This window comes from Dipodomys spectabilis, unplaced genomic scaffold, assembly GCF_019054845.1.
Source record: "Dipodomys spectabilis isolate Male_0828 unplaced genomic scaffold, ASM1905484v1 ptg000205l, whole genome shotgun sequence".
Lineage (NCBI taxonomy): Eukaryota > Metazoa > Chordata > Mammalia > Rodentia > Heteromyidae > Dipodomys > Dipodomys spectabilis.
The window spans coordinates 739,567-748,378 of record NW_024870882.1 but is presented as its reverse complement, the minus strand read 5'-3'; the positions used below and the strand labels follow the sequence as shown (position 1 = coordinate 748,378).

Here is an 8,812-nt window from a genome sequence, read left to right as displayed (position 1 = left end):
AGTGCACATAAGCGAAAATATGAGCTGGGTGCTGGTGGTTCACGCCTGTAATCCTAGCTAATCTAGAGGTTGAGACCAGAGGATTGTGGTTCAACGACAGCCTGGTCAGGAATGTTCATGAGACACTTATCTTCAATTAACCACCTGAAACACAGAAGTGGTGGTGTAGCTTAAGCGGGAGAGCACTCAACTTGAGCTGAAGACCTTAGGGAGTGCACCCAGGATCAGAGTTCAAGCCCCACAAACAACAAAAAGTGCAAATATTACCTTAAGTTTCCCCAAAAGGAAGGACAAGATCAATAATCTTCCCAAGCAGAAAAAATAATTTCAAAATGATTCAGCGCACCCAGTTTTGCTGAGTTATTTAAGTTATGGCTTCTTTGCTAGACATATTCTCTTCCTTTAAACATTGTCAAATATTAGCTTTATAATAAACTTCATCTAATATTTTTGTTTAAAAAGAGAACACTATACAATTGATGACACTTAGCTTTCTTACTATCTTAATTCAAAGCAACCAGGCAGGAGTGTCTGTCAAACTCTTATCGAAAATTGAACACCATAAAACCAGAAGTGGAGTTTTGGCTCAAGCAGTAGAGTACTAACTTTGGGGGCAGATGGGCAGGAGAGACAACTGTTCAGGGACAGGATCCAGCCTCTGGGTTCAAGCCCCAGAACCAGCACAATCTAAACAAACAAGCAATCAAAAATCCCAGATATTTCTTTGGGACCCTCCTTAAAGGAGTACTGGTCAGAGAAGATGCTTCTTTTGCTGATCATACTCACTGGATCCTGCTTTTTTGGAATCCTTATTGCTCTGGAGAACTCAGGACCAGACCAAAGGAATTGATAACTGACTCCTGCATCAAGAGAATCATCTCAGGGGTGAAATATCCATCCATAAGAGACATTAAAACCTCCATGTCTTTGTTCCTTTGCAGGAGAACACTTTTAAAACAAAGTTACTTCCTTTTGTTCTATGCTCTCCTTCAAATGGTACATTGTTTCCTTTTGTAATACCCTTAACTAGAAGTTTACAGAAAAATTTAATATGAGTAAAGAGCACACTCGGAAAAGCCAGGGACAGAGTTTCCTTCAAGCCTTGGGATACTTTTCTTGTACAGTAAAAAGGAAAGCACAAGGTAACTTGAACTTTGTTATTCCTCTATGTTCCATTCCTCTCCTGGGTTCAGTTTCCACATCCAGTAATGGTTACTTCCAGTAACAATCGATGGTGCTGCTTGAGGTATAATGAATGTTTTCTGGCTTCACTGAAATAACACTAGGACACCTTTGGACCTGAGGTAACACGTGTTTCAGGGACAACTTAGCAAATAGAAAATATGAAATTTATATTGCTTATAAATACATTATACATGAGTACATTGAGTTCAAACTTTGTAAGTTCTCTGTAAACTAAGGCGAATTTTAAATGGGAAGAAGGTTCTCAGAACATTCTTTTTGTGAGTGTACGTGCTGTTCATTATTTCCCAAGTGTACATGTGCTAACAGTAAGGGAAACAATAGCAATAATATGAGAAAGAGAAGTTCTGTGTTTAAGTATAAGGGTTCAGTACAATATAAAAGACTACAGCCGGGCGCTGATGGCTCACGCCTGTAATCCTAGCTACTCAGGAGGCTGAAATCTGAGGATCGCGGTTCAAAGCCAGCCCGGGCAGGAGAGACCGTGAGACTCCTATCTCCAATAAACCACCAGAAAACCGGAAGTGGCGCTGTAGCTCAAGTGGTAGAGTGCTCGCCTTGAGCTGAAGAGCTGAGGGACAGCCCCAGGCCCAGAGTTCAAGCCCCATGACCGACAAAAAAAAAAAAAGACTACAAATAAGACAACATTGACACAATAAAGCCAAGTCCAGTATTTAGATTTATGGGAGTGATATACAGAAAGCAAGACTTTTACTTGGAACATGAAGTATGAGGCCAATCTCATTCTAAATCGTGTTTGCTAATCATGCAACTTTGTAGAAAGAATGGAATAATAATCCTGTTTCCAAAGCAAATCAGATATAAGAGCATGGTTGGTGTGATGGCCTACAGCCTGGCTTTCACTCCTGTGCATATAGGCTGTTTTGCCATTGACATTGGCGGTGGCCTGATCCATTTATGGTATATACTGCCAATAAAAACCAACTATGATGTAAACAATGTTTGACAAGGTGTTAAGTCCAAAGTAACAGTGGTAAGGATGATTACTGTTTAGCTTTTTTATTGGGGGGGGTTCAGTCGTGGAGCCTGACCTCGGGGCCTGGGTGCTGTCCCTCAGTTCTTCAGCTCAAAGCTAGCACTCTAACACTTGAGCCACAGCGCCATTTCCAGCTTTTTTCTTTTTGCTTATGTGGTACTTAGGAATCGAACCCAGGGCCTCAGGCATGCAAGGCATGCGCTCTACCACTGAGCCACCTTTTCAGCCCTAGCGTTTTTTCTTTAAATAGCTAATTGCTTTTTAAAGTTTATCTGCTTATTTAATCTAGGAAATCAAAAGTTAATATTTGGGTTTTTTGGTGAAATTTGAAACTAGGCAATTAAAAGCACTCATGGTCCTCAAATTCAACATTTAAAATTATTAAAACTTTGCTCATATGTTTTAGTTGTCAGAAATTTGAGCCACGCATGGGAGCTCATACTTATAATGCTAGCTGCTGGGTCTTGACTGATACAGAGAGGATTATGATTTGAGGCTAGCCCCAGGAAACCTTCACAACATTGGATCTCAATCAATATCTGAACCCAATGCTTTGTGCTTTGTATTTCATCTACTCAGAAAAGGTAAAAAGAAGGATTGTGGACCATGCTGGCCTGGTCATAAACAGAAAACCCTGCCATAAGAATGGAAAAAGCAAGGCTGGGAAGGTGGCTCACTGGTAGAGCACTTGCCTTGCATGCATGAGGCCCTGTGTTCGATTCCTCAGTACCACATAAGCAGAATAAGAAAAAAGCCGGAAGTGGAACTGTGGCTCAAGTGGTAGAGCGCTAGCCTTGAGCCTTGAGCTGAGGGACAGTGGCCAGGCCCAGAGTTCAGCCCCCCCCCCCAAATAAGGGTAAAGCAGAGCTGGGTGCAGGTGCCTCATGCCTGTAATCTTAGCTACTCAGGAGGCTGAGATCTGAAGATCACAGTTCAAAGGCAGTCTAGGCAGGAAACTCTGTGAGACTCTTATTCCCATTAAACCACCAGAAAATCAGAAGTGACACTGTGGCTCAAACAGTAGAGAACTTGCCTTGAGCTGAAGAGTGCAAGGACAGTCTCTAGGCCCAGAGTTCAAGCCACATGACCAACAAAAACAAAAGTGACTAAGGCAAAAAAGGCAGGCGTGTAGCTCACCTTTTAGAGGACCTACCTTAAGTGCATGAAGCCCTTAATTTAACTGCTAGTATAGAAAGGAGGAAAGGATATGAAGAAAAGAAGTAAGGGAGGAATTATGATATAATCAAATACTGGAATTATAAGTATTAAATAAAGGGATTATAGGTATTTTAATATACTGATTGTTTACTAAAAAGAGAATTATAAAATGTGGAATTCAGGCTGAAATACAAGTACAACTTTTGTTTTTCTGTAAAATGATACTTATGTGCCCCTTTAGTTTAAAAGTAGTAAATGAGTTTAAAACAATATGAGTGGTTAGAAATGAATCATTATTTTTTCACTTTTTCTGCTATATTCACCACTTACAAAATCGAAATAATGTTGATCATTTTAATTATTAATTCATTAATTTAATCTTTCATCTTTAGTGTATAGTCTAGTGTGCACATCATTTAAATGTTTGAACTATCTTTGTTTGTTTTTTATCCACCATGGATCTTGAACTCTGGCCTGGGCACTGTCCCTTAGCTCTTCACCTCAAGGCTAGCACTCTACCACTTGAGCAACAGTGCCACTTCTGGCTTTTTCTGCTTATGTGATACTTAGGAATTGAACCCAAACTTTCAACATGCAAGGCAAGCATTCTAACAGTGAGCCAAATTCCCAGCCTTGATTTCTATTTTTCCTTCAGACATGGGACTTGAACAGAGGGCATGGATATTGTCCCAGAACAGTTTTGCTCAATGCTAGTACTCTACCATACCAGTTTAAACCACAGTGCCATTTCTTGTTTTTTAGTGGTTAATTGGAAATAGCAGTCTCATGGGAACTTTTCTGCCCAGGCTGTCTTTAAACCACCATATTCATTTCTCAGCCTCCTGAAAAGGTAGGACTACAGGCATGAGCCACCTGAACCCAGGTGCTCATTTTTTTAAATGTTTAGTTCCCCCTCAAATACGTACAAAGTGAGATGCAAATTAACTTTAAATGAACCACCAATTGAGGAAGTTGAGATTACAAGTGATTGTAATTTTTTTTTACATTTTTTATATGTGTGGCTTGAACTCAGGGCCTGGGGAGGCAGTCCCCGTTCTTTTGTGCCCAAGGCTATCACCCTACCAGGTTGAGCCAGTGCCCCTTCTGGTTTCTTACTAACCAGTTTATGAGATAATAGTCTCACAGACTTTCTTACCCAGGTTGTCTTTAAACCACAATTATCAGATCTCAGCCTCCTGTGGTGCTACGATTACAGGCATGAGCCACTGGCACCAGCTTTTTAAAAAAGGGACAACAATTCATAAGCCATAAACCTTGACTCATGTCTATAATACTGCGTACTCCAGAGGCTAAGATCTGAAGATGATGATTTGCATCTAGATGTGCAAAAACGTCTCTATGAATCTATTATCTCCCATAAACTATTCAAGAAAACCAGAACTGAAGCTTTGGCTCAAGTGGTATAGTGAACTCTTGAGCCAAAAAGAAGCTCAGGGATAGCACCTAGACCCTACGATCAAACTCCATTACACACACACACACACACACACACACACACACAAAAACCAAAAAGTAAATAGAAAATATGAAGAAATCAATGAAAAATTTGAATATTGTAAGGACTTTTGGGTTTAGAGGTATGACTCAGTTGGTAGGACAATAGCTATTGATTGAAACTATCAGGTATCAAGGACATAAAAAAAGAATGATCTGCTCTGTATTTTCCTATTCTCCTGTGTTCTCATTTGGGAACTCTCTTCTTTTAAAAAAAAATTGTTATAGCGGTGATATAGAGCAGCGTTACCTTTCTGTATGTCAGGTAACTAGTACATTTCCTTCCTTTTGCATAATCTTATCTGTTCCCCCATTCTCTTCCATACCATCCCTCCCATCTTGACCCTCAACTTGCATGGTTCACTTTCATCAATGTCCAGTACAGCCAGAGGGCTCTGCTGCTGCAATTTGTCACCCAGTTCCCACTAATTCTGTGCCCTTCCCCCATCTTCCCTGTATATTAGGTGAAGAATACAGACTCATCAGAAAATGAAAAGACAAATTAAGAAAAGTTCCTTTGTTTCCTTATCATTGCACTTCAATAGTATTATATAGAAAAGGTGCTTGAGTATTAAAACTTGGTGATTATCGCCAAAGGCTTCCTCTTTGGTTCTTACTGTATATGATGCCTAGAGTCCTGCACAGTATGTCATATCCCATTGTGTTTTAAACTTTTCTTCCACATATCAGGGGAACATGTACCATTTGTCAATTTGATGTTGGCTTAACTTTCTTAACATGATTCATTCTAGTGTCATCCATTTCCCTGCAAATGACATTATTTTATCCTTTCTAATGGCTCTGTAAAATTTCATTGTATATAGATAGCATAATTATTGGTTCCATTCATTTATTGTGGGGCATCTGCGTTGTGTACATTTCTTGTCACTGTGAATTGAGCAGCAAGGAACATGGTTGTACAAATGTCCTTGCCATTTTCTAATTTCTCCAGTTCTCCACCAACATTTGTTGTCTGAATTCAAGATATTTGGATAAGATGGTATCTCAGGATTACTTTGATTTATATTTTCTTTATGGCCAGGGATGATGAACCTTTCCTGATATGTTTCTTTGCCATTCTTCCTTCTTCTTCTGAGAAGTCTCTCCTTAGCTCCTCTGCCCATTTGGTGATTGGTTTATTAGTTTTGGGAGGGGTAGTTTCCTGAGATCCATGTATACATTGAAAATTAGCCCTTTGTCAGATATATTGCAGGTAAATATCTTTTCCCAATTTGTTAGCTGTCTTTTTAGTTTAGTGGCTATGTTTCTAGCCTGTTGATGTTTTTTCCTTTGATGTAGTCCCATTTGTTGTGTCTCTCTCCTATCTGTTGTGCCCCTGGGATTTTATTCAGGAAGTTCCTGCCAGTACCTATAAGTTCTTTTTTTAAATTATTATTTTAATGGTAAAAACTTTATTTACTTTTATAAATATATCGCAAGACAAAACTTTTCAAAAATACTTTCCCCCCCAAAAATTAAAAAAATAAAGGAAAGCTTTTAATAGGTAGGCAGACTATCTTGAGACCTCTTTTTGTTCTTAAGGAGAGCAGTGTAGGGCAGGACAATTGCCATACACCAAACACTGCCATGGGTTTGGCCTCGGGGAGAGAAAAGCTCCACCTGGACTGAGTGTCCTCTCCTCGTCACAGCCATAGTTACACCTTCTAGTATCTATAACACTATCTAGGATTATCTAGTATGGATCCTATTATCGTTGGGCTATGCTGTATACAATGTTAACCATTGAGAACATATCTCTCTCTCTGCATATATGTGTGAATTATAAAGTATAAGTTGGACTCCAAGTTCAACAAACACAAGTTATATTCTATGAGTTCCCAGTGTCACTATGAGGCTCTCTCAACAAGCTGTTCATCTTTCCTGTTTAGATAATATTAAACACCATTGTTTTGTTAGGTCAAGAATGAAGATGAGGGGTGAAAATAAACTTTTGCCTTTAAATAGCTTATTATCCTTAACCCCAAACTAGGAGTTAAATTAGAAAACATTTTGTTGTTGTTGTCTCCAAAGCGATTACTCCATTACTGGTGAGGCATGTGAGGTGTGGGGTACACTCCCAGCTTCCCCCATGCCCTGCAAGGCAACAGTCGAGACAACCCTGGGCCTTCCACTGGGCTCCATCCTTGAAAAGCTGCCTGATGGAGAGAGGTCAGAAAGATCTGCATTTACAAGTTTCCCAGAACGTGCTAGAACATTTTTGGTCAGTTTTGTAGAACTTTCTTGGTCAGTTAAGATTCCACCTCCATCTCTCCAGTATTTTCCAAGCAGATCAAGTCTCTTGCAGATAATAGAGAAGCTTTGTGGCCTAGGGGTCCAGGCCTTGGAATCAAAGATAGGACCAGGATGGCCAGGGGTCTTGTGTATGGTAGAGATGGCCAGGTGGCCTGAGTTTCTGACTTTCCTGCTCTCCATGAGGCCTGAGCAGGGTGGAGGGCAATGAGGAGGTTTCTTCTACAATAGCCACTGAAGTGAGGGAGGCAGAAGGTCAGCTGTTCCAGTGGGCAGATGTGGAGAGGATTCTAGAAGGGGATCAAGTCTGCTCCTTTCGGCAGGAGTATGTTATTTTTACAGAAAGCACAGAGAAATTAATTTTCTTTTCTGATACTGAAAAGTGGAAATATGCTCAAGTTTACCATTTAAAGGAACAATAGACGTTTCAAATATCTCTGTCTAAACTTTGGTTTTCTTAAAAAAACACACAAAAAAAACAGTTCATCACAAAAAGAAATATAAGTTGAGGCTGTAGCCAGGTGGTTTTCTGTCCGTCGCAGTCTTTTGTGCAAAGTAAAGCGTATTGGAGCTCCAATTTAACTGATGCTGTAGGGTTTACTGGCTCTGCATGCCGAGGTAGTGCTAGTCATGCATGCCCTTGCTGTCGAAGCCTGGGAGGGGCTGACCATACTTGTCCACGCACCAGCAGAAGCCCCGCTTTCTGCCTTTGGAGGGGTGACACTGCTTCTTATAAACTCCTTCCTTGTCGCAGTTCGGGATGTGCACACCCCTGGGACTCAGCACATTGAGGAACTTCAGGTGATTCAGGGTATCTTCCATCTCTCTAAGGCAGGGACCATATTCTGTCTCCCGTTTGGACTCTGAGAAGTTATGGGTGTCCGTGCTCTGGGACTCATAGTCGACTTTGTAGCGCTGGCAGTCCTTCGCGTGACCTTTCTTGATCGTGTCCAGCTTTGCGTGAATGGAATGGAACTTGGAGTCAGGCACCCTATGTGTGCTCAGCGGGGCAGGTTCCCCCTGCCTTGGTCCTCCTCTGACTCACTAGCATTTCCTGAGGTGGAGGGCACCAGCAACAGGTAGGCGCTCAGGTGGCCGGGGACGTTGGAGTTGGCGCAGAACCCGGAGCCGTAGAGCAGCACCCAAATCGGCCGGTTCAGCCGGTGGCAGCTGCAGCTGAGCCCTCAGTTGCAGGGTTCGGTGTAGACACAGCATGGCTGGCCCTCGCGCAGTGCTCATGTCAGGCAGCAGCCACAGCCTGGCTCGCACACCAGCTTGGAGCACGCGGGCGTGGCAGGCGGAGGTGTGCACTGGGCCAAGGAGTTCGCATCACAGGGCTCTCAGCGCACGATGGGGCCGAGTTACCGGTGGCCCGCGGAGCAGGGCCAGGGCAGTGAGCAGAGCTGCCCAGAGCGTGGGGCGCACCTGATGCATGGCGCCCATCGCAGTGGCCAAATGGAGTAAGCGGTTATCAGGTCGAGGCACGTGGTGCGAGATTGCGGGATCTGGAGCACAACTACCGGTGCTCGGCATGCAGCTTCCCAGCTCGCACCTCAGTACCTATAAGTTCTAATGTCACCCTTATTCTGTCTTATAGTAGATTGACTGATTTTAATGTAGTTAATCCATTTTGAGTTGATGTTAGTGCAAGCAGAGATCCACTTCTAGTTTTCTATGGATGTCCAGTTT

General features: G+C 42.1%; 1 pseudogene; it reads right to left on the bottom strand.

The window, feature by feature from the left end:
• Window positions 1-7,589: 7,589 nt before the first annotated feature.
• On the bottom strand, window positions 7,590-8,557 carry LOC122122129 (annotated as a pseudogene).
• Between the last annotated feature and the right edge of the window lie 255 nt (window positions 8,558-8,812).